The sequence below is a fragment of the Chiloscyllium plagiosum genome, unplaced genomic scaffold (assembly GCF_037043375.1).
Source record: "Chiloscyllium plagiosum isolate Xiang-an unplaced genomic scaffold, Cpla_swu_hap1 HiC_scaffold_3, whole genome shotgun sequence".
NCBI lineage: Eukaryota > Metazoa > Chordata > Chondrichthyes > Orectolobiformes > Hemiscylliidae > Chiloscyllium > Chiloscyllium plagiosum.
Window position 1 is genome coordinate 141,934,360 of NW_028270141.1, and position 23,591 is coordinate 141,957,950.

Genomic DNA, 23,591 nt, shown 5'->3' on the forward strand with positions numbered 1-23,591 from the left:
AAATAACCTGCCGCTCCATTGCCTGGCACAAGACAAGTGCAGAGGGGTGACTTGAGCAGCCACTGCTGGCGGAAAAAGCCTACTGCACCTGGTATTCCCAGGCGGTCTCCCATCCAAGTACTAACCAGGCCTGAGTCTGCTTAGCTTCCGAGATCAGACGAGATCGGGCGTTTTCAGACTAGTATGGCCGTAGGCGCTGGCCCCTGCCTTTTCTCCCTACTTCAAGGCGTGCTGGCCAGCCACATTTTCTTTCTTGCTCTTTCTCTTTATCCCCTTTGGCTTTTTTTTCTCTTTTCTCTTTGCTCTTCCTCCTCCGTGCGTGCTTCCCTCCCTCCGTCCCTCCAGCTGCCTTTCAGCCAGCCCTTGCCCACCAGGCTCCTGTAGTCTCCCACATCCCCACACAGGCCAACTGCAAGCCCTCCCCCTGCTTCATAGGGCCGCAGCCTGCATTCTCTCATCCTTCCACACTCCTCCACCCCTCCATTTCGGAATGCCGGGCACTGACCAGTGGGGTACCGCACGGATCAGTACTGGGACCGCAGCTTTTTACAATCTATCTTCAGGATATACAAGATGGTATTAGCAATAACATTCGCAAATTTCATCAGCTGGGTGGCAGGGTGAAATGTGATGAGGATGTTAGGAGATTACAGGGTGACCTGGACAAGTTAGGTGAGTGCTCAGATGCATGGCAGATGCACTTTCACGTGGATAAATGGATCCTTATCCACTTTGGTGGCAAGAACAGGAAGGCAGATTACCACCTAAGTGGAATCAATTTAGGTAAAGGGGCAGTACAGAGAGATCTGGGGGTTCTTGTACACCACTCAATGAAGGTAAGCATGCAGGTACAGCAGGTAGTGAAGAAGGCTAATAGCATGCTGGCCTTCATAACAAGAGGGATTGAGTATAGAAGCAAAGAGGTCCTTCTGCAGCTGTACAGGGCCCTGGTGAGACCACACCTGGAGTACTGTGTGCAGTTCTGGTCTCCAAATTTGAGGAGAGACATTCTGGCTATTGAGGGAATGCAGCGTAGGTTCACGAGGTCAATTCCTGGTCAATTCCGGGATTACCTTACACTGAAAGACTGGAGCGACTGGGCTTGTGTACCCTTGAGTTTAGAAGACTGAGAGGGGATCTGGTTGAGACATATAAGATGATCAAAGGATTGGACACTCTGGCGGCAGGCAACATGTTTCCGCTGCGGGGTGAGTGCCGAAACAGAGGACACAGCTTAAAAATACGGGGTAGATCATTTAGGACAGAGATGAGGAGAAACTTCTTCACCCAGAGAGTGGTGGCTGTGTGGAATGCTCTGCCCCAGAGGGCAGTGGAGGCCCAGTCTCTGGATTCATTTAAGAAAGAGTTGGATAGAGCTCTCAAGGATAGTGGAATCAAGGGTTATGGAGATAAGGCAGGAACAGGATACTGATTAAGGATGATCAGCCATGATCATATTGAATGGTGGTGCAGGCTGGAAGGGCAGAATGGCCAACTCCTGCACCTATTGTCTATTGTCCGCCTTTCCTGACTGCCACCCGCAGACAGCGTGCAGCCCCAATCCCTTTCTTTCCGCCTTTCTTGCTGATTTTGGCAGCGCTCCGCTCTCCTCCCCTCCGTGTCTCGTGCCTGCAGGAGACTGATGCCAGGCACAGCAGCAGCAGCAAAAATAACCTGCCGCTCCATTGCCTGGCACAAGACAAGTGCAGAGGGGTGACTTGAGCAGCCACTGCTGGCGGAAAAAGCCTACTGCACCTGGTATTCCCAGGCGGTCTCCCATCCAAGTACTAACCAGGCCTGAGTCTGCTTAGCTTCCGAGATCAGACGAGATCGGGCGTTTTCAGACTAGTATGGCCGTAGGCGCTGGCCCCTGCCTTTTCTCCCTACTTCAAGGCGTGCTGGCCAGCCACATTTTCTTTCTTGCTCTTTCTCTTTATCCCCTTTGGCTTTTTTTTCTCTTTTCTCTTTGCTCTTCCTCCTCCGTGCGTGCTTCCCTCCCTCCGTCCCTCCAGCTGCCTTTCAGCCAGCCCTTGCCCACCAGGCTCCTGTAGTCTCCCACATCCCCACACAGGCCAACTGCAAGCCCTCCCCCTGCTTCATAGGGCCGCAGCCTGCATTCTCTCATCCTTCCACACTCCTCCACCCCTCCATTTCGGAATGCCAGGCACTGACCAGTGGGGTACCGCACGGATCAGTACTGGGACCGCAGCTTTTTACAATCTATCTTCAGGATATACAAGATGGTATTAGCAATAACATTCGCAAATTTCATCAGCTGGGTGGCAGGGTGAAATGTGATGAGGATGTTAGGAGATTACAGGGTGACCTGGACAAGTTAGGTGAGTGCTCAGATGCATGGCAGATGCACTTTCACGTGGATAAATGGATCCTTATCCACTTTGGTGGCAAGAACAGGAAGGCAGATTACCACCTAAGTGGAATCAATTTAGGTAAAGGGGCAGTACAGAGAGATCTGGGGGTTCTTGTACACCACTCAATGAAGGTAAGCATGCAGGTACAGCAGGTAGTGAAGAAGGCTAATAGCATGCTGGCCTTCATAACAAGAGGGATTGAGTATAGAAGCAAAGAGGTCCTTCTGCAGCTGTACAGGGCCCTGGTGAGACCACACCTGGAGTACTGTGTGCAGTTCTGGTCTCCAAATTTGAGGAGAGACATTCTGGCTATTGAGGGAATGCAGCGTAGGTTCACGAGGTCAATTCCTGGAATGGCGGGATTACCTTACACTGAAAGACTGGAGCGACTGGGCTTGTGTACCCTTGAGTTTAGAAGACTGAGAGGGGATCTGGTTGAGACATATAAGATGATCAAAGGATTGGACACTCTGGCGGCAGGCAACATGTTTCCGCTGCGGGGTGAGTGCCGAAACAGAGGACACAGCTTAAAAATACGGGGTAGACCATTTAGGACAGAGATGAGGAGAAACTTCTTCACCCAGAGAGTGGTGGCTGTGTGGAATGCTCTGCCCCAGAGGGCAGTGGAGGCCCAGTCTCTGGATTCATTTAAGAAAGAGTTGGATAGAGCTCTCAAGGATAGTGGAATCAAGGGTTATGGAGATAAGGCAGGAACAGGATACTGATTAAGGATGATCAGCCATGATCATATTGAATGGTGGTGCAGGCTGGAAGGGCAGAATGGCCAACTCCTGCACCTATTGTCTATTGTCCGCCTTTCCTGACTGCCACCCGCAGACAGCGTGCAGCCCCAATCCCTTTCTTTCCGCCTTTCTTGCTGATTTTGGCAGCGCTCCGCTCTCCTCCCCTCCGTGTCTCGTGCCTGCAGGAGACTGATGCCAGGCACAGCAGCAGCAGCAAAAATAACCTGCCGCTCCATTGCCTGGCACAAGACAAGTGCAGAGGGGTGACTTGAGCAGCCACTGCTGGCGGAAAAAGCCTACTGCACCTGGTATTCCCAGGCGGTCTCCCATCCAAGTACTAACCAGGCCTGAGTCTGCTTAGCTTCCGAGATCAGACGAGATCGGGCGTTTTCAGACTAGTATGGCCGTAGGCGCTGGCCCCTGCCTTTTCTCCCTACTTCAAGGCGTGCTGGCCAGCCACATTTTCTTTCTTGCTCTTTCTCTTTATCCCCTTTGGCTTTTTTTTCTCTTTTCTCTTTGCTCTTCCTCCTCCGTGCGTGCTTCCCTCCCTCCGTCCCTCCAGCTGCCTTTCAGCCAGCCCTTGCCCACCAGGCTCCTGTAGTCTCCCACATCCCCACACAGGCCAACTGCAAGCCCTCCCCCTGCTTCATAGGGCCGCAGCCTGCATTCTCTCATCCTTCCACACTCCTCCACCCCTCCATTTCGGAATGCCGGGCACTGACCAGTGGGGTACCGCACGGATCAGTACTGGGACCGCAGCTTTTTACAATCTATCTTCAGGATATACAAGATGGTATTAGCAATAACATTCGCAAATTTCATCAGCTGGGTGGCAGGGTGAAATGTGATGAGGATGTTAGGAGATTACAGGGTGACCTGGACAAGTTAGGTGAGTGCTCAGATGCATGGCAGATGCACTTTCACGTGGATAAATGGATCCTTATCCACTTTGGTGGCAAGAACAGGAAGGCAGATTACCACCTAAGTGGAATCAATTTAGGTAAAGGGGCAGTACAGAGAGATCTGGGGGTTCTTGTACACCACTCAATGAAGGTAAGCATGCAGGTACAGCAGGTAGTGAAGAAGGCTAATAGCATGCTGGCCTTCATAACAAGAGGGATTGAGTATAGAAGCAAAGAGGTCCTTCTGCAGCTGTACAGGGCCCTGGTGAGACCACACCTGGAGTACTGTGTGCAGTTCTGGTCTCCAAATTTGAGGAGAGACATTCTGGCTATTGAGGGAATGCAGCGTAGGTTCACGAGGTCAATTCCTGGAATGGCGGGATTACCTTACACTGAAAGACTGGAGCGACTGGGCTTGTGTACCCTTGAGTTTAGAAGACTGAGAGGGGATCTGGTTGAGACATATAAGATGATCAAAGGATTGGACACTCTGGCGGCAGGCAACATGTTTCCGCTGCGGGGTGAGTGCCGAAACAGAGGACACAGCTTAAAAATACGGGGTAGACCATTTAGGACAGAGATGAGGAGAAACTTCTTCACCCAGAGAGTGGTGGCTGTGTGGAATGCTCTGCCCCAGAGGGCAGTGGAGGCCCAGTCTCTGGATTCATTTAAGAAAGAGTTGGATAGAGCTCTCAAGGATAGTGGAATCAAGGGTTATGGAGATAAGGCAGGAACAGGATACTGATTAAGGATGATCAGCCATGATCATATTGAATGGTGGTGCAGGCTGGAAGGGCAGAATGGCCAACTCCTGCACCTATTGTCTATTGTCCGCCTTTCCTGACTGCCACCCGCAGACAGCGTGCAGCCCCAATCCCTTTCTTTCCGCCTTTCTTGCTGATTTTGGCAGCGCTCCGCTCTCCTCCCCTCCGTGTCTCGTGCCTGCAGGAGACTGATGCCAGGCACAGCAGCAGCAGCAAAAATAACCTGCCGCTCCATTGCCTGGCACAAGACAAGTGCAGAGGGGTGACTTGAGCAGCCACTGCTGGCGGAAAAAGCCTACTGCACCTGGTATTCCCAGGCGGTCTCCCATCCAAGTACTAACCAGGCCTGAGTCTGCTTTGCTTCCGAGATCAGACGAGATCGGGCGTTTTCAGACTAGTATGGCCGTAGGCGCTGGCCCCTGCCTTTTCTCCCTACTTCAAGGCGTGCTGGCCAGCCACATTTTCTTTCTTGCTCTTTCTCTTTATCCCCTTTGGCTTTTTTTTCTCTTTTCTCTTTGCTCTTCCTCCTCCGTGCGTGCTTCCCTCCCTCCGTCCCTCCAGCTGCCTTTCAGCCAGCCCTTGCCCACCAGGCTCCTGTAGTCTCCCACATCCCCACACAGGCCAACTGCAAGCCCTCCCCCTGCTTCATAGGGCCGCAGCCTGCATTCTCTCATCCTTCCACACTCCTCCACCCCTCCATTTCGGAATGCCAGGCACTGACCAGTGGGGTACCGCACGGATCAGTACTGGGACCGCAGCTTTTTACAATCTATCTTCAGGATATACAAGATGGTATTAGCAATAACATTCGCAAATTTCATCAGCTGGGTGGCAGGGTGAAATGTGATGAGGATGTTAGGAGATTACAGGGTGACCTGGACAAGTTAGGTGAGTGCTCAGATGCATGGCAGATGCACTTTCACGTGGATAAATGGATCCTTATCCACTTTGGTGGCAAGAACAGGAAGGCAGATTACCACCTAAGTGGAATCAATTTAGGTAAAGGGGCAGTACAGAGAGATCTGGGGGTTCTTGTACACCACTCAATGAAGGTAAGCATGCAGGTACAGCAGGTAGTGAAGAAGGCTAATAGCATGCTGGCCTTCATAACAAGAGGGATTGAGTATAGAAGCAAAGAGGTCCTTCTGCAGCTGTACAGGGCCCTGGTGAGACCACACCTGGAGTACTGTGTGCAGTTCTGGTCTCCAAATTTGAGGAGAGACATTCTGGCTATTGAGGGAATGCAGCGTAGGTTCACGAGGTCAATTCCTGGAATGGCGGGATTACCTTACACTGAAAGACTGGAGCGACTGGGCTTGTGTACCCTTGAGTTTAGAAGACTGAGAGGGGATCTGGTTGAGACATATAAGATGATCAAAGGATTGGACACTCTGGCGGCAGGCAACATGTTTCCGCTGCGGGGTGAGTGCCGAAACAGAGGACACAGCTTAAAAATACGGGGTAGACCATTTAGGACAGAGATGAGGAGAAACTTCTTCACCCAGAGAGTGGTGGCTGTGTGGAATGCTCTGCCCCAGAGGGCAGTGGAGGCCCAGTCTCTGGATTCATTTAAGAAAGAGTTGGATAGAGCTCTCAAGGATAGTGGAATCAAGGGTTATGGAGATAAGGCAGGAACAGGATACTGATTAAGGATGATCAGCCATGATCATATTGAATGGTGGTGCAGGCTGGAAGGGCAGAATGGCCAACTCCTGCACCTATTGTCTATTGTCCGCCTTTCCTGACTGCCACCCGCAGACAGCGTGCAGCCCCAATCCCTTTCTTTCCGCCTTTCTTGCTGATTTTGGCAGCGCTCCGCTCTCCTCCCCTCCGTGTCTCGTGCCTGCAGGAGACTGATGCCAGGCACAGCAGCAGCAGCAAAAATAACCTGCCGCTCCATTGCCTGGCACAAGACAAGTGCAGAGGGGTGACTTGAGCAGCCACTGCTGGCGGAAAAAGCCTACTGCACCTGGTATTCCCAGGCGGTCTCCCATCCAAGTACTAACCAGGCCTGAGTCTGCTTTGCTTCCGAGATCAGACGAGATCGGGCGTTTTCAGACTAGTATGGCCGTAGGCGCTGGCCCCTGCCTTTTCTCCCTACTTCAAGGCGTGCTGGCCAGCCACATTTTCTTTCTTGCTCTTTCTCTTTATCCCCTTTGGCTTTTTTTTCTCTTTTCTCTTTGCTCTTCCTCCTCCGTGCGTGCTTCCCTCCCTCCGTCCCTCCAGCTGCCTTTCAGCCAGCCCTTGCCCACCAGGCTCCTGTAGTCTCCCACATCCCCACACAGGCCAACTGCAAGCCCTCCCCCTGCTTCATAGGGCCGCAGCCTGCATTCTCTCATCCTTCCACACTCCTCCACCCCTCCATTTCGGAATGCCAGGCACTGACCAGTGGGGTACCGCACGGATCAGTACTGGGACCGCAGCTTTTTACAATCTATCTTCAGGATATACAAGATGGTATTAGCAATAACATTCGCAAATTTCATCAGCTGGGTGGCAGGGTGAAATGTGATGAGGATGTTAGGAGATTACAGGGTGACCTGGACAAGTTAGGTGAGTGCTCAGATGCATGGCAGATGCACTTTCACGTGGATAAATGGATCCTTATCCACTTTGGTGGCAAGAACAGGAAGGCAGATTACCACCTAAGTGGAATCAATTTAGGTAAAGGGGCAGTACAGAGAGATCTGGGGGTTCTTGTACACCACTCAATGAAGGTAAGCATGCAGGTACAGCAGGTAGTGAAGAAGGCTAATAGCATGCTGGCCTTCATAACAAGAGGGATTGAGTATAGAAGCAAAGAGGTCCTTCTGCAGCTGTACAGGGCCCTGGTGAGACCACACCTGGAGTACTGTGTGCAGTTCTGGTCTCCAAATTTGAGGAGAGACATTCTGGCTATTGAGGGAATGCAGCGTAGGTTCACGAGGTCAATTCCTGGAATGGCGGGATTACCTTACACTGAAAGACTGGAGCGACTGGGCTTGTGTACCCTTGAGTTTAGAAGACTGAGAGGGGATCTGGTTGAGACATATAAGATGATCAAAGGATTGGACACTCTGGCGGCAGGCAACATGTTTCCGCTGCGGGGTGAGTGCCGAAACAGAGGACACAGCTTAAAAATATGGGGTAGACCATTTAGGACAGAGATGAGGAGAAACTTCTTCACCCAGAGAGTGGTGGCTGTGTGGAATGCTCTGCCCCAGAGGGCAGTGGAGGCCCAGTCTCTGGATTCATTTAAGAAAGAGTTGGATAGAGCTCTCAAGGATAGTGGAATCAAGGGTTATGGAGATAAGGCAGGAACAGGATACTGATTAAGGATGATCAGCCATGATCATATTGAATGGTGGTGCAGGCTGGAAGGGCAGAATGGCCAACTCCTGCACCTATTGTCTATTGTCCGCCTTTCCTGACTGCCACCCGCAGACAGCGTGCAGCCCCAATCCCTTTCTTTCCGCCTTTCTTGCTGATTTTGGCAGCGCTCCGCTCTCCTCCCCTCCGTGTCTCGTGCCTGCAGGAGACTGATGCCAGGCACAGCAGCAGCAGCAAAAATAACCTGCCGCTCCATTGCCTGGCACAAGACAAGTGCAGAGGGGTGACTTGAGCAGCCACTGCTGGCGGAAAAAGCCTACTGCACCTGGTATTCCCAGGCGGTCTCCCATCCAAGTACTAACCAGGCCTGAGTCTGCTTAGCTTCCGAGATCAGACGAGATCGGGCGTTTTCAGACTAGTATGGCCTTAGGCGCTGGCCCCTGCCTTTTCTCCCTACTTCAAAGCGTGCTGGCCAGCCACATTTTCTTTCTTGCTCTTTCTCTTTATCCCCTTTGGCTTTTTTTTCTCTTTTCTCTTTGCTCTTCCTCCTCCGTGCGTGCTTCCCTCCCTCCGTCCCTCCAGCTGCCTTTCAGCCAGCCCTTGCCCACCAGGCTCCTGTAGTCTCCCACATCCCCACACAGGCCAACTGCAAGCCCTCCCCCTGCTTCATAGGGCCGCAGCCTGCATTCTCTCATCCTTCCACACTCCTCCACCCCTCCATTTCGGAATGCCGGGCACTGACCAGTGGGGTACCGCACGGATCTGTACTGGGACCGCAGCTTTTTACAATCTATCTTCAGGATATACAAGATGGTATTAGCAATAACATTCGCAAATTTCATCAGCTGGGTGGCAGGGTGAAATGTGATGAGGATGTTAGGAGATTACAGGGTGACCTGGACAAGTTAGGTGAGTGCTCAGATGCATGGCAGCTGCACTTTCACGTGGATAAATGGATCCTTATCCACTTTGGTGGCAAGAACAGGAAGGCAGATTACCACCTAAGTGGAATCAATTTAGGTAAAGGGGCAGTACAGAGAGATCTGGGGGTTCTTGTACACCACTCAATGAAGGTAAGCATGCAGGTACAGCAGGTAGTGAAGAAGGCTAATAGCATGCTGGCCTTCATAACAAGAGGGATTGAGTATAGAAGCAAAGAGGTCCTTCTGCAGCTGTACAGGGCCCTGGTGAGACCACACCTGGAGTACTGTGTGCAGTTCTGGTCTCCAAATTTGAGGAGAGACATTCTGGCTATTGAGGGAATGCAGCGTAGGTTCACGAGGTCAATTCCTGGAATGGCGGGATTACCTTACACTGAAAGACTGGAGCGACTGGGCTTGTGTACCCTTGAGTTTAGAAGACTGAGAGGGGATCTGGTTGAGACATATAAGATGATCAAAGGATTGGACACTCTGGCGGCAGGCAACATGTTTCCGCTGCGGGGTGAGTGCCGAAACAGAGGACACAGCTTAAAAATACGGGGTAGACCATTTAGGACAGAGATGAGGAGAAACTTCTTCACCCAGAGAGTGGTGGCTGTGTGGAATGCTCTGCCCCAGAGGGCAGTGGAGGCCCAGTCTCTGGATTCATTTAAGAAAGAGTTGGATAGAGCTCTCAAGGATAGTGGAATCAAGGGTTATGGAGATAAGGCAGGAACAGGATACTGATTAAGGATGATCAGCCATGATCATATTGAATGGTGGTGCAGGCTGGAAGGGCAGAATGGCCAACTCCTGCACCTATTGTCTATTGTCCGCCTTTCCTGACTGCCACCCGCAGACAGCGTGCAGCCCCAATCCCTTTCTTTCCGCCTTTCTTGCTGATTTTGGCAGCGCTCCGCTCTCCTCCCCTCCGTGTCTCGTGCCTGCAGGAGACTGATGCCAGGCACAGCAGCAGCAGCAAAAATAACCTGCCGCTCCATTGCCTGGCACAAGACAAGTGCAGAGGGGTGACTTGAGCAGCCACTGCTGGCGGAAAAAGCCTACTGCACCTGGTATTCCCAGGCGGTCTCCCATCCAAGTACTAACCAGGCCGGAGTCTGCTTAGCTTCCGAGATCAGACGAGATCGGGCGTTTTCAGACTAGTATGGCCGTAGGCGCTGGCCCCTGCCTTTTCTCCCTACTTCAAGGCGTGCTGGCCAGCCACATTTTCTTTCTTGCTCTTTCTCTTTATCCCCTTTGGCTTTTTTTTCTCTTTTCTCTTTGCTCTTCCTCCTCCGTGCGTGCTTCCCTCCCTCCGTCCCTCCAGCTGCCTTTCAGCCAGCCCTTGCCCACCAGGCTCCTGTAGTCTCCCACATCCCCACACAGGCCAACTGCAAGCCCTCCCCCTGCTTCATAGGGCCGCAGCCTGCATTCTCTCATCCTTCCACACTCCTCCACCCCTCCATTTCGGAATGCCGGGCACTGACCAGTGGGGTACCGCACGGATCAGTACTGGGACCGCAGCTTTTTACAATCTATCTTCAGGATATACAAGATGGTATTAGCAATAACATTCGCAAATTTCATCAGCTGGGTGGCAGGGTGAAATGTGATGAGGATGTTAGGAGATTACAGGGTGACCTGGACAAGTTAGGTGAGTGCTCAGATGCATGGCAGATGCACTTTCACGTGGATAAATGGATCCTTATCCACTTTGGTGGCAAGAACAGGAAGGCAGATTACCACCTAAGTGGAATCAATTTAGGTAAAGGGGCAGTACAGAGAGATCTGGGGGTTCTTGTACACCACTCAATGAAGGTAAGCATGCAGGTACAGCAGGTAGTGAAGAAGGCTAATAGCATGCTGGCCTTCATAACAAGAGGGATTGAGTATAGAAGCAAAGAGGTCCTTCTGCAGCTGTACAGGGCCCTGGTGAGACCACACCTGGAGTACTGTGTGCAGTTCTGGTCTCCAAATTTGAGGAGAGACATTCTGGCTATTGAGGGAATGCAGCGTAGGTTCACGAGGTCAATTCCTGGTCAATTCTGGGATTACCTTACACTGAAAGACTGGAGCGACTGGGCTTGTGTACCCTTGAGTTTAGAAGACTGAGAGGGGATCTGGTTGAGACATATAAGATGATCAAAGGATTGGACACTCTGGCGGCAGGCAACATGTTTCCGCTGCGGGGTGAGTGCCGAAACAGAGGACACAGCTTAAAAATACGGGGTAGACCATTTAGGACAGAGATGAGGAGAAACTTCTTCACCCAGAGAGTGGTGGCTGTGTGGAATGCTCTGCCCCAGAGGGCAGTGGAGGCCCAGTCTCTGGATTCATTTAAGAAAGAGTTGGATAGAGCTCTCAAGGATAGTGGAATCAAGGGTTATGGAGATAAGGCAGGAACAGGATACTGATTAAGGATGATCAGCCATGATCATATTGAATGGTGGTGCAGGCTGGAAGGGCAGAATGGCCAACTCCTGCACCTATTGTCTATTGTCCGCCTTTCCTGACTGCCACCCGCAGACAGCGTGCAGCCCCAATCCCTTTCTTTCCGCCTTTCTTGCTGATTTTGGCAGCGCTCCGCTCTCCTCCCCTCCGTGTCTCGTGCCTGCAGGAGACTGATGCCAGGCACAGCAGCAGCAGCAAAAATAACCTGCCGCTCCATTGCCTGGCACAAGACAAGTGCAGAGGGGTGACTTGAGCAGCCACTGCTGGCGGAAAAAGCCTACTGCACCTGGTATTCCCAGGCGGTCTGCCATCCAAGTACTAACCAGGCCGGAGTCTGCTTAGCTTCCGAGATCAGACGAGATCGGGCGTTTTCAGACTAGTATGGCCGTAGGCGCTGGCCCCTGCCTTTTCTCCCTACTTCAAGGCGTGCTGGCCAGCCACATTTTCTTTCTTGCTCTTTCTCTTTATCCCCTTTGGCTTTTTTTTCTCTTTTCTCTTTGCTCTTCCTCCTCCGTGCGTGCTTCCCTCCCTCCGTCCCTCCAGCTGCCTTTCAGCCAGCCCTTGCCCACCAGGCTCCTGTAGTCTCCCACATCCCCACACAGGCCAACTGCAAGCCCTCCCCCTGCTTCATAGGGCCGCAGCCTGCATTCTCTCATCCTTCCACACTCCTCCACCCCTCCATTTCGGAATGCCGGGCACTGACCAGTGGGGTACCGCACGGATCAGTACTGGGACCGCAGCTTTTTACAATCTATCTTCAGGATATACAAGATGGTATTAGCAATAACATTCGCAAATTTCATCAGCTGGGTGGCAGGGTGAAATGTGATGAGGATGTTAGGAGATTACAGGGTGACCTGGACAAGTTAGGTGAGTGCTCAGATGCATGGCAGATGCACTTTCACGTGGATAAATGGATCCTTATCCACTTTGGTGGCAAGAACAGGAAGGCAGATTACCACCTAAGTGGAATCAATTTAGGTAAAGGGGCAGTACAGAGAGATCTGGGGGTTCTTGTACACCACTCAATGAAGGTAAGCATGCAGGTACAGCAGGTAGTGAAGAAGGCTAATAGCATGCTGGCCTTCATAACAAGAGGGATTGAGTATAGAAGCAAAGAGGTCCTTCTGCAGCTGTACAGGGCCCTGGTGAGACCACACCTGGAGTACTGTGTGCAGTTCTGGTCTCCAAATTTGAGGAGAGACATTCTGGCTATTGAGGGAATGCAGCGTAGGTTCACGAGGTCAATTCCTGGTCAATTCTGGGATTACCTTACACTGAAAGACTGGAGCGACTGGGCTTGTGTACCCTTGAGTTTAGAAGACTGAGAGGGGATCTGGTTGAGACATATAAGATGATCAAAGGATTGGACACTCTGGCGGCAGGCAACATGTTTCCGCTGCGGGGTGAGTGCCGAAACAGAGGACACAGCTTAAAAATACGGGGTAGACCATTTAGGACAGAGATGAGGAGAAACTTCTTCACCCAGAGAGTGGTGGCTGTGTGGAATGCTCTGCCCCAGAGGGCAGTGGAGGCCCAGTCTCTGGATTCATTTAAGAAAGAGTTGGATAGAGCTCTCAAGGATAGTGGAATCAAGGGTTATGGAGATAAGGCAGGAACAGGATACTGATTAAGGATGATCAGCCATGATCATATTGAATGGTGGTGCAGGCTGGAAGGGCAGAATGGCCAACTCCTGCACCTATTGTCTATTGTCCGCCTTTCCTGACTGCCACCCGCAGACAGCGTGCAGCCCCAATCCCTTTCTTTCCGCCTTTCTTGCTGATTTTGGCAGCGCTCCGCTCTCCTCCCCTCCGTGTCTCGTGCCTGCAGGAGACTGATGCCAGGCACAGCAGCAGCAGCAAAAATAACCTGCCGCTCCATTGCCTGGCACAAGACAAGTGCAGAGGGGTGACTTGAGCAGCCACTGCTGGCGGAAAAAGCCTACTGCACCTGGTATTCCCAGGCGGTCTCCCATCCAAGTACTAACCAGGACTGAGTCTGCTGAGCTTCCGAGATCAGACGAGATCGGGCGTTTTCAGACTAGTATGGCCGTAGGCGCTGGCCCCTGCCTTTTCTCCCTACTTCAAGGCGTGCTGGCCAGCCACATTTTCTTTCTTGCTCTTTCTCTTTATCCCCTTTGGCTTTTTTTTCTCTTTTCTCTTTGCTCTTCCTCCTCCGTGCGTGCTTCCCTCCCTCCGTCCCTCCAGCTGCCTTTCAGCCAGCCCTTGCCCACCAGGCTCCTGTAGTCTCCCACATCCCCACACAGGCCAACTGCAAGCCCTCCCCCTGCTTCATAGGGCCGCAGCCTGCATTCTCTCATCCTTCCACACTCCTCCACCCCTCCATTTCGGAATGCCAGGCACTGACCAGTGGGGTACCGCACGGATCAGTACTGGGACCGCAGCTTTTTACAATCTATCTTCAGGATATACAAGATGGTATTAGCAATAACATTCGCAAATTTCATCAGCTGGGTGGCAGGGTGAAATGTGATGAGGATGTTAGGAGATTACAGGGTGACCTGGACAAGTTAGGTGAGTGCTCAGATGCATGGCAGATGCACTTTCACGTGGATAAATGGATCCTTATCCACTTTGGTGGCAAGAACAGGAAGGCAGATTACCACCTAAGTGGAATCAATTTAGGTAAAGGGGCAGTACAGAGAGATCTGGGGGTTCTTGTACACCACTCAATGAAGGTAAGCATGCAGGTACAGCAGGTAGTGAAGAAGGCTAATAGCATGCTGGCCTTCATAACAAGAGGGATTGAGTATAGAAGCAAAGAGGTCCTTCTGCAGCTGTACAGGGCCCTGGTGAGACCACACCTGGAGTACTGTGTGCAGTTCTGGTCTCCAAATTTGAGGAGAGACATTCTGGCTATTGAGGGAATGCAGCGTAGGTTCACGAGGTCAATTCCTGGAATGGCGGGATTACCTTACACTGAAAGACTGGAGCGACTGGGCTTGTGTACCCTTGAGTTTAGAAGACTGAGAGGGGATCTGGTTGAGACATATAAGATGATCAAAGGATTGGACACTCTGGCGGCAGGCAACATGTTTCCGCTGCGGGGTGAGTGCCGAAACAGAGGACACAGCTTAAAAATACGGGGTAGACCATTTAGGACAGAGATGAGGAGAAACTTCTTCACCCAGAGAGTGGTGGCTGTGTGGAATGCTCTGCCCCAGAGGGCAGTGGAGGCCCAGTCTCTGGATTCATTTAAGAAAGAGTTGGATAGAGCTCTCAAGGATAGTGGAATCAAGGGTTATGGAGATAAGGCAGGAACAGGATACTGATTAAGGATGATCAGCCATTATCATATTGAATGGTGGTGCAGGCTGGAAGGGCAGAATGGCCAACTCCTGCACCTATTGTCTATTGTCCGCCTTTCCTGACTGCCACCTGCAGACAGCGTGCAGCCCCAATCCCTTTCTTTCCGCCTTTCTTGCTGATTTTGGCAGCGCTCCGCTCTCCTCCCCTCCGTGTCTCGTGCCTGCAGGAGACTGATGCCAGGCACAGCAGCAGCAGCAAAAATAACCTGCCGCTCCATTGCCTGGCACAAGACAAGTGCAGAGGGGTGACTTGAGCAGCCACTGCTGGCGGAAAAAGCCTACTGCACCTGGTATTCCCAGGCGGTCTCCCATCCAAGTACTAACCAGGCCTGAGTCTGCTTAGCTTCCGAGATCAGACGAGATCGGGCGTTTTCAGACTAGTATGGCCGTAGGCGCTGGCCCCTGCCTTTTCTCCCTACTTCAAAGCGTGCTGGCCAGCCACATTTTCTTTCTTGCTCTTTCTCTTTATCCCCTTTGGCTTTTTTTTCTCTTTTCTCTTTGCTCTTCCTCCTCCGTGCGTGCTTCCCTCCCTCCGTCCCTCCAGCTGCCTTTCAGCCAGCCCTTGCCCACCAGGCTCCTGTAGTCTCCCACATCCCCACACAGGCCAACTGCAAGCCCTCCCCCTGCTTCATAGGGCCGCAGCCTGCATTCTCTCATCCTTCCACACTCCTCCACCCCTCCATTTCGGAATGCCGGGCACTGACCAGTGGGGTACCGCACGGATCAGTACTGGGACCGCAGCTTTTTACAATCTATCTTCAGGATATACAAGATGGTATTAGCAATAACATTCGCAAATTTCATCAGCTGGGTGGCAGGGTGAAATGTGATGAGGATGTTAGGAGATTACAGGGTGACCTGGACAAGTTAGGTGAGTGCTCAGATGCATGGCAGATGCACTTTCACGTGGATAAATGGATCCTTATCCACTTTGGTGGCAAGAACAGGAAGGCAGATTACCACCTAAGTGGAATCAATTTAGGTAAAGGGGCAGTACAGAGAGATCTGGGGGTTCTTGTACACCACTCAATGAAGGTAAGCATGCAGGTACAGCAGGTAGTGAAGAAGGCTAATAGCATGCTGGCCTTCATAACAAGAGGGATTGAGTATAGAAGCAAAGAGGTCCTTCTGCAGCTGTACAGGGCCCTGGTGAGACCACACCTGGAGTACTGTGTGCAGTTCTGGTCTCCAAATTTGAGGAGAGACATTCTGGCTATTGAGGGAATGCAGCGTAGGTTCACGAGGTCAATTCCTGGAATGGCGGGATTACCTTACACTGAAAGACTGGAGCGACTGGGCTTGTGTACCCTTGAGTTTAGAAGACTGAGAGGGGATCTGGTTGAGACATATAAGATGATCAAAGGATTGGACACTCTGGCGGCAGGCAACATGTTTCCGCTGCGGGGTGAGTGCCGAAACAGAGGACACAGCTTAAAAATACGGGGTAGACCATTTAGGACAGAGATGAGGAGAAACTTCTTCACCCAGAGAGTGGTGGCTGTGTGGAATGCTCTGCCCCAGAGGGCAGTGGAGGCCCAGTCTCTGGATTCATTTAAGAAAGAGTTGGATAGAGCTCTCAAGGATAGTGGAATCAAGGGTTATGGAGATAAGGCAGGAACAGGATACTGATTAAGGATGATCAGCCATGATCATATTGAATGGTGGTGCAGGCTGGAAGGGCAGAATGGCCAACTCCTGCACCTATTGTCTATTGTCCGCCTTTCCTGACTGCCACCCGCAGACAGCGTGCAGCCCCAATCCCTTTCTTTCCGCCTTTCTTGCTGATTTTGGCAGCGCTCCGCTCTCCTCCCCTCCGTGTCTCGTGCCTGCAGGAGACTGATGCCAGGCACAGCAGCAGCAGCAAAAATAACCTGCCGCTCCATTGCCTGGCACAAGACAAGTGCAGAGGGGTGACTTGAGCAGCCACTGCTGGCGGAAAAAGCCTACTGCACCTGGTATTCCCAGGCGGTCTCCCATCCAAGTACTAACCGGGCCTGAATCTGCTTAGCTTCCGAGATCAGACGAGATCGGGCGTTTTCAGACTAGTATGGCCGTAGGCGCTGGCCCCTGCCTTTTCTCCCTACTTCAAGGCGTGCTGGCCAGCCACATTTTCTTTCTTGCTCTTTCTCTTTATCCCCTTTGGCTTTTTTTTCTCTTTTCTCTTTGCTCTTCCTCCTCCGTGCGTGCTTCCCTCCCTCCGTCCCTCCAGCTGCCTTTCAGCCAGCCCTTGCCCACCAGGCTCCTGTCGTCTCCCACATCCCCACACAGGCCAACTGCAAGCCCTCCCCCTGCTTCATAGGGCCGCAGCCTGCATTCTCTCATCCTTCCACACTCCTCCACCCCTCCATTTCGGAATGCCGGGCACTGACCAGTGGGGTACCGCACGGATCAGTACTGGGACCGCAGCTTTTTACAATCTATCTTCAGGATATACAAGATGGTATTAGCAATAACATTCGCAAATTTCATCAGCTGGGTGGCAGGGTGAAATGTGATGAGGATGTTAGGAGATTACAGGGTGACCTGGACAAGTTAGGTGAGTGCTCAGATGCATGGCAGATGCACTTTCACGTGGATAAATGGATCCTTATCCACTTTGGTGGCAAGAACAGGAAGGCAGATTACCACCTAAGTGGAATCAATTTAGGTAAAGGGGCAGTACAGAGAGATCTGGGGGTTCTTGTACACCACTCAATGAAGGTAAGCATGCAGGTACAGCAGGTAGTGAAGAAGGCTAATAGCATGCTGGCCTTCATAACAAGAGGGATTGTGTATAGAAGCAAAGAGGTCCTTCTGCAGCTGTACAGGGCCCTGGTGAGACCACACCTGGAGTACTGTGTGCAGTTCTGGTCTCCAAATTTGAGGAGAGACATTCTGGCTATTGAGGGAATGCAGCGTAGGTTCACGAGGTCAATTCCTGGAATGGCGGGATTACCTTACACTGAAAGACTGGAGCGACTGGGCTTGTGTACCCTTGAGTTTAGAAGACTGAGAGGGGATCTGGTTGAGACATATAAGATGATCAAAGGATTGGACACTCTGGCGGCAGGCAACATGTTTCCGCTGCGGGGTGAGTGCCGAAACAGAGGACACAGCTTAAAAATACGGGGTAGACCATTTAGGACAGAGATGAGGAGAAACTTCTTCACCCAGAGAGTGGTGGCTGTGTGGAATGCTCTGCCCCAGAGGGCAGTGGAGGCCCAGTCTCTGGATTCATTTAAGAAAGAGTTGGATAGAGCTCTCAAGGATAGTGGAATCAAGGGTTATGGAGATAAGGCAGGAACAGGATACTGATTAAGGATGATCAGCCATGATCATATTGAATGGTGGTGCAGGCTGGAAGGGCAGAATGGCCAACTCCTGCACCTATTGTCTATTGTCCGCCTTTCCTGACTGCCTCCCGCAGACAGCGTGCAGCCCCAATCCCTTTCTTGCTGATTTTGGCAGCGCTCCGCTCTCCTCCCCTCCGTGTCTCGTGCCTGCAGGAGACTGATGCCAGGCACAGCAGCAGCAGCAAAAATAACCTGCCGCTCCATTGCCTGGCACAAGACAAGTGCAGAGGGGTGACTTGAGCAGCCACTGCTGGCGGAAAAAGCCTACTGCACCTGGTATGCCCAGGCGGTCTCCCATCCAAGTACTAACCAGGCCTGAGTCTGCTTAGCTTCCAAGATCAGACGAGATCGGGCGTTTTCAGACTAGTATGGCCGTAGGCGCTGGCCCCTGCCTTTTCTCCCTACTTCAAAGCGTGCTGGCCAGCCACATTTTCTTTGTTGCTCTTTCTCTTTATCCCCTTTGGCTTTTTTTTCTCTTTTCTCTTTGCTCTTCCTCCTCCGTGCGTGCTTCCCTCCCTCCGTCCCTCCAGCTGCCTTTCAGCCAGCCCTTGCCCACCAGGCTCCTGTAGTCTCCCACATCCCCACACAGGCCAACTGCAAGCCCTCCCCCTGCTTCATAGGGCCGCAGCCTGCATTCTCTCATCCTTCCACACTCCTCCACCCCTCCATTTCGGAATGCCGGGCACTGACCAGTGGGGTACCGCACGGATCAGTACTGGGACCGCAGCTTTTTACAATCTATCTTCAGGATATACAAGATGGTATTAGCAATAACATTCGCAAATTTCATCAGCTGGGTGGCAGGGTGAAATGTGATGAGGATGTTAGGAGATTACAGGGTGACCTGGACAAGTTAGGTGAGTGCTCAGATGCATGGCAGATGCACTTTCACGTGGATAAATGGATCCTTATCCACTTTGGTGGCAAGAACAGGAAGGCAGATTACCACCTAAGTGGAATCAATTTAGGTAAAGGGGCAGTACAGAGAGATCTGGGGGTTCTTGTACACCACTCAATGAAGGTAAGCATGCAGGTACAGCAGGTAGTGAAGAAGGCTAATAGCATGCTGGCCTTCATAACAAGAGGGATTGAGTATAGAAGCAAAGAGGTCCTTCTGCAGCTGTACAGGGCCCTGGTGAGACCACACCTGGAGTACTGTGTGCAGTTCTGGTCTCCAAATTTGAGGAGAGACATTCTGGCTATTGAGGGAATGCAGCGTAGGTTCACGAGGTCAATTCCTGGAATGGCGGGATTACCTTACACTGAAAGACTGGAGCGACTGGGCTTGTGTACCCTTGAGTTTAGAAGACTGAGAGGGGATCTGGTTGAGACATATAAGATGATCAAAGGATTGGACACTCTGGCGGCAGGCAACATGTTTCCGCTGCGGGGTGAGTGCCGAAACAGAGGACACAGCTTAAAAATACGGGGTAGACCATTTAGGACAGAGATGAGGAGAAACTTCTTCACCCAGAGAGTGGTGGCTGTGTGGAATGCTCTGCCCCAGAGGGCAGTGGAGGCCCAGTCTCTGGATTCATTTAAGAAAGAGTTGGATAGAGCTCTCAAGGATAGTGGAATCAAGGGTTATGGAGATAAGGCAGGAACAGGATACTGATTAAGGATGATCAGCCATGATCATATTGAATGGTGGTGCAGGCTGGAAGGGCAGAATGGCCAACTCCTGCACCTATTGTCTATTGTCCGCCTTTCCTGACTGCCACCCGCAGACAGCGTGCAGCCCCAATCCCTTTCTTTCCGCCTTTCTTGCTGATTTTGGCAGCGCTCCGCTCTCCTCCCCTCCGTGTCTCGTGCCTGCAGGAGACTGATGCCAGGCACAGCAGCAGCAGCAAAAATAACCTGCCGCTCCATTGCCTGGCACAAGACAAGTGCAGAGGGGTGACTTGAGCAGCCACTGCTGGCGGAAAAAGCCTACTGCACCTGGTATTCCCAGGCGGTCTCCCATCTAAGTACTAACCAGGCCTGAGTCTGCTTAGCTTCCGAGATCAGACGAGATCGGGCGTTTTCAGACTAGTATGGCCGTAGGCGCTGGCCCCTGCCTTTTCTCCCTACTTCAAAGCGTGCTGGCCAGCCACATTTTCTTTCTTGCTCTTTCTCTTTATCCCCTTTGGCTTTTTTTTCTCTTTTCTCTTTGCTCTTCCTCCTCCGTGCGTGCTTCCCTCCCTCCGTCCCTCCAGCTGCCTTTCAGCCAGCCCTTGCCCACCAGGCTCCTGTAGTCTCCCACATCCCCACACAGGCCAACTGCAAGCCCTCCCCCTGCTTCATAGGGCCGCAGCCTGCATTCTCTCATCCTTCCACACTCCTCCACCCCTCCATTTCGGAATGCCGGGCACTGACCAGTGGGGTACCGCACGGATCTGTACTGGGACCGCAGCTTTTTACAATCTATCTTCAGGATATACAAGATGGTATTAGCAATAACATTCGCAAATTTCATCAGCTGGGTGGCAGGGTGAAATGTGATGAGGATGTTAGGAGATTACAGGGTGACCTGGACAAGTTAGGTGAGTGCTCAGATGCATGGCAGATGCACTTTCACGTGGATAAATGGATCCTTATCCACTTTGGTGGCAAGAACAGGAAGGCAGATTACCACCTAAGTGGAATCAATTTAGGTAAAGGGGCAGTACAGAGAGATCTGGGGGTTCTTGTACACCACTCAATGAAGGTAAGCATGCAGGTACAGCAGGTAGTGAAGAAGGCTAATAGCATGCTGGCCTTCATAACAAGAGGGATTGAGTATAGAAGCAAAGAGGTCCTTCTGCAGCTGTACAGGGCCCTGGTGAGACCACACCTGGAGTACTGTGTGCAGTTCTGGTCTCCAAATTTGAGGAGAGACATTCTGGCTATTGAGGGAATGCAGCGTAGGTTCACGAGGTCAATTCCTGGAATGGCGGGATTACCTTACACTGAAAGACTGGAGCGACTGGGCTTGTGTACCCTTGAGTTTAGAAGACTGAGAGGGGATCTGGTTGAGACATATAAGATGATCAAAGGATTGGACACTCTGGCGGCAGGCAACATGTTTCCGCTGCGGGGTGAGTGCCGAAACAGAGGACACAGCTTAAAAATACGGGGTAGACCATTTAGGACAGAGATGAGGAGAAACTTCTTCACCCAGAGAGTGGTGGCTGTGTGGAATGCTCTGCCCCAGAGGGCAGTGGAGGCCCAGTCTCTGGATTCATTTAAGAAAGAGTTGGATAGAGCTCTCAAGGATAGTGGAATCAAGGGTTATGGAGATAAGGCAGGAACAGGATACTGATTAAGGATGATCAGCCATGATCATATTGAATGGTGGTGCAGGCTGGAAGGGCAGAATGGCCAACTCCTGCACCTATTGTCTATTGTCCGCCTTTCCTGACTGCCACCCGCAGACAGCGTGCAGCCCCAATCCCTTTCTTTCCGCCTTTCTTGCTGATTTTGGCAGCGCTCCGCTCTCCTCCCCTCCGTGTCTCGTGCCTGCAGGAGACTGATGCCAGGCACAGCAGCAGCAGCAAAAATAACCTGCCGCTCCATTGCCTGGCACAAGACAAGTGCAGAGGGGTGACTTGAGCAGCCACTGCTGGCGGAAAAAGCCTACTGCACCTGGTATTCCCAGGCGGTCTCCCATCCAAGTACTAACCAGGCCTGAGTCTGCTTAGCTTCCGAGATCAGACGAGATCGGGCGTTTTCAGACTAGTATGGCCGTAGGCGCTGGCCCCTGCCTTTTCTCCCTACTTCAAGGCGTGCTGGCCAGCCACATTTTCTTTCTTGCTCTTTCTCTTTATCCCCTTTGGCTTTTTTTTCTCTTTTCTCTTTGCTCTTCCTCCTCCGTGCGTGCTTCCCTCCCTCCGTCCCTCCAGCTGCCTTTCAGCCAGCCCTTGCCCACCAGGCTCCTGTAGTCTCCCACATCCCCACACAGGCCAACTGCAAGCCCTCCCCCTGCTTCATAGGGCCGCAGCCTGCATTCTCTCATCCTTCCACACTCCTCCACCCCTCCATTTCGGAATGCCGGGCACTGACCAGTGGGGTACCGCACGGATCAGTACTGGGACCGCAGCTTTTTACAATCTATCTTCAGGATATACAAGATGGTATTAGCAATAACATTCGCAAATTTCATCAGCTGGGTGGCAGGGTGAAATGTGATGAGGATGTTAGGAGATTACAGGGTGACCTGGACAAGTTAGGTGAGTGCTCAGATGCATGGCAGATGCACTTTCACGTGGATAAATGGATCCTTATCCACTTTGGTGGCAAGAACAGGAAGGCAGATTACCACCTAAGTGGAATCAATTTAGGTAAAGGGGCAGTACAGAGAGATCTGGGGGTTCTTGTACACCACTCAATGAAGGTAAGCATGCAGGTACAGCAGGTAGTGAAGAAGGCTAATAGCATGCTGGCCTTCATAACAAGAAGGATTGAGTATAGAAGCAAAGAGGTCCTTCTGCAGCTGTACAGGGCCCTGGTGAGACCACACCTGGAGTACTGTGTGCAGTTCTGGTCTCCAAATTTGAGGAGAGACATTCTGGCTATTGAGGGAATGCAGCGTAGGTTCACGAGGTCAATTCCTGGAATGGCGGGATTACCTTACACTGAAAGACTGGAGCGACTGGGCTTGTGTACCCTTGAGTTTAGAAGACTGAGAGGGGATCTGGTTGAGACATATAAGATGATCAAAGGATTGGACACTCTGGCGGCAGGCAACATGTTTCCGCTGCGGGGTGAGTGCCGAAACAGAGGACACAGCTTAAAAATACGGGGTAGACCATTTAGGACAGAGATGAGGAGAAACTTCTTCACCCAGAGAGTGGTGGCTGTGTGGAATGCTCTGCCCCAGAGGGCAGTGGAGGCCCAGTCTCTGGATTCATTTAAGAAAGAGTTGGATAGAGCTCTCAAGGATAGTGGAATCAAGGGTTATGGAGATAAGGCAGGAACAGGATACTGATTAAGGATGATCAGCCATGATCATATTGAATGGTGGTGCAGGCTGGAAGGGCAGAATGGCCAACTCCTGCACCTATTGTCTATTGTCCGCCTTTCCTGACTGCCACCTGCAGACAGCGTGCAGCCCCAATCCCTTTCTTTCCGCCTTTCTTGCTGATTTTGGCAGCGCTCCGCTCTCCTCCCCTCCGTGTCTCGTGCCTGCAGGAGACTGATGCCAGGCACAGCAGCAGCAGCAAAAATAACCTGCCGCTCCATTGCCTGGCACAAGACAAGTGCAGAGGGGTGACTTGAGCAGCCACTGCTGGCGGAAAAAGCCTACTGCACCTGGTATTCCCAGGCGGTCTCCCATCCAAGTACTAACCAGGCCTGAGTCTGCTTAGCTTCCGAGATCAGACGAGATCGGGCGTTTTCAGACTAGTATGGCCGTAGGCGCTGGCCCCTGCCTTTTCTCCCTACTTCAAAGCGTGCTGGCCAGCCACATTTTCTTTCTTGCTCTTTCTCTTTATCCCCTTTGGCTTTTTTT

The 23,591-nt window shown here is 51.8% G+C and overlaps 15 non-coding genes across 15 annotated transcripts; all 15 read right to left on the bottom strand.

Annotated features, from left to right (window-relative positions):
* Positions 1-76: 76 nt before the first annotated feature.
* Positions 77-195, bottom strand: LOC148151582 (5S ribosomal RNA). Its single transcript, XR_015756589.1, has one exon. It is a non-coding gene; the product is annotated as a 5S ribosomal RNA (ribosomal RNA).
* A 1,548-nt stretch (positions 196-1,743) lies between these two features.
* On the bottom strand, positions 1,744-1,862 carry LOC148151583 (5S ribosomal RNA). Its single transcript, XR_015756590.1, has one exon. It is a non-coding gene; the product is annotated as a 5S ribosomal RNA (ribosomal RNA).
* A 1,546-nt stretch (positions 1,863-3,408) lies between these two features.
* LOC148151584 (5S ribosomal RNA) lies at positions 3,409-3,527 on the bottom strand. The gene has a single exon (XR_015756591.1). It is a non-coding gene; the product is annotated as a 5S ribosomal RNA (ribosomal RNA).
* A 1,546-nt stretch (positions 3,528-5,073) lies between these two features.
* Positions 5,074-5,192, bottom strand: LOC148151585 (5S ribosomal RNA). The gene has a single exon (XR_015756760.1). It is a non-coding gene; the product is annotated as a 5S ribosomal RNA (ribosomal RNA).
* Positions 5,193-6,738: 1,546 nt separating this feature from the next.
* LOC148151586 (5S ribosomal RNA) lies at positions 6,739-6,857 on the bottom strand. The gene has a single exon (XR_015756761.1). It is a non-coding gene; the product is annotated as a 5S ribosomal RNA (ribosomal RNA).
* Positions 6,858-8,403: 1,546 nt separating this feature from the next.
* LOC148151587 (5S ribosomal RNA) lies at positions 8,404-8,522 on the bottom strand. Its single transcript, XR_015755966.1, has one exon. It is a non-coding gene; the product is annotated as a 5S ribosomal RNA (ribosomal RNA).
* Positions 8,523-10,068: 1,546 nt separating this feature from the next.
* LOC148151588 (5S ribosomal RNA) lies at positions 10,069-10,187 on the bottom strand. Its single transcript, XR_015755641.1, has one exon. It is a non-coding gene; the product is annotated as a 5S ribosomal RNA (ribosomal RNA).
* Positions 10,188-11,735: 1,548 nt separating this feature from the next.
* On the bottom strand, positions 11,736-11,854 carry LOC148151589 (5S ribosomal RNA). The gene has a single exon (XR_015756282.1). It is a non-coding gene; the product is annotated as a 5S ribosomal RNA (ribosomal RNA).
* Positions 11,855-13,402: 1,548 nt separating this feature from the next.
* LOC148151590 (5S ribosomal RNA) lies at positions 13,403-13,521 on the bottom strand. Its single transcript, XR_015756310.1, has one exon. It is a non-coding gene; the product is annotated as a 5S ribosomal RNA (ribosomal RNA).
* Positions 13,522-15,067: 1,546 nt separating this feature from the next.
* LOC148151591 (5S ribosomal RNA) lies at positions 15,068-15,186 on the bottom strand. Its single transcript, XR_015756592.1, has one exon. It is a non-coding gene; the product is annotated as a 5S ribosomal RNA (ribosomal RNA).
* Positions 15,187-16,732: 1,546 nt separating this feature from the next.
* On the bottom strand, positions 16,733-16,851 carry LOC148151592 (5S ribosomal RNA). The gene has a single exon (XR_015756796.1). It is a non-coding gene; the product is annotated as a 5S ribosomal RNA (ribosomal RNA).
* A 1,534-nt stretch (positions 16,852-18,385) lies between these two features.
* Positions 18,386-18,504, bottom strand: LOC148151593 (5S ribosomal RNA). The gene has a single exon (XR_015756280.1). It is a non-coding gene; the product is annotated as a 5S ribosomal RNA (ribosomal RNA).
* Positions 18,505-20,050: 1,546 nt separating this feature from the next.
* Positions 20,051-20,169, bottom strand: LOC148151594 (5S ribosomal RNA). The gene has a single exon (XR_015756669.1). It is a non-coding gene; the product is annotated as a 5S ribosomal RNA (ribosomal RNA).
* Positions 20,170-21,715: 1,546 nt separating this feature from the next.
* LOC148151595 (5S ribosomal RNA) lies at positions 21,716-21,834 on the bottom strand. Its single transcript, XR_015756593.1, has one exon. It is a non-coding gene; the product is annotated as a 5S ribosomal RNA (ribosomal RNA).
* A 1,546-nt stretch (positions 21,835-23,380) lies between these two features.
* On the bottom strand, positions 23,381-23,499 carry LOC148151596 (5S ribosomal RNA). Its single transcript, XR_015756594.1, has one exon. It is a non-coding gene; the product is annotated as a 5S ribosomal RNA (ribosomal RNA).
* Positions 23,500-23,591: the final 92 nt, after the last annotated feature.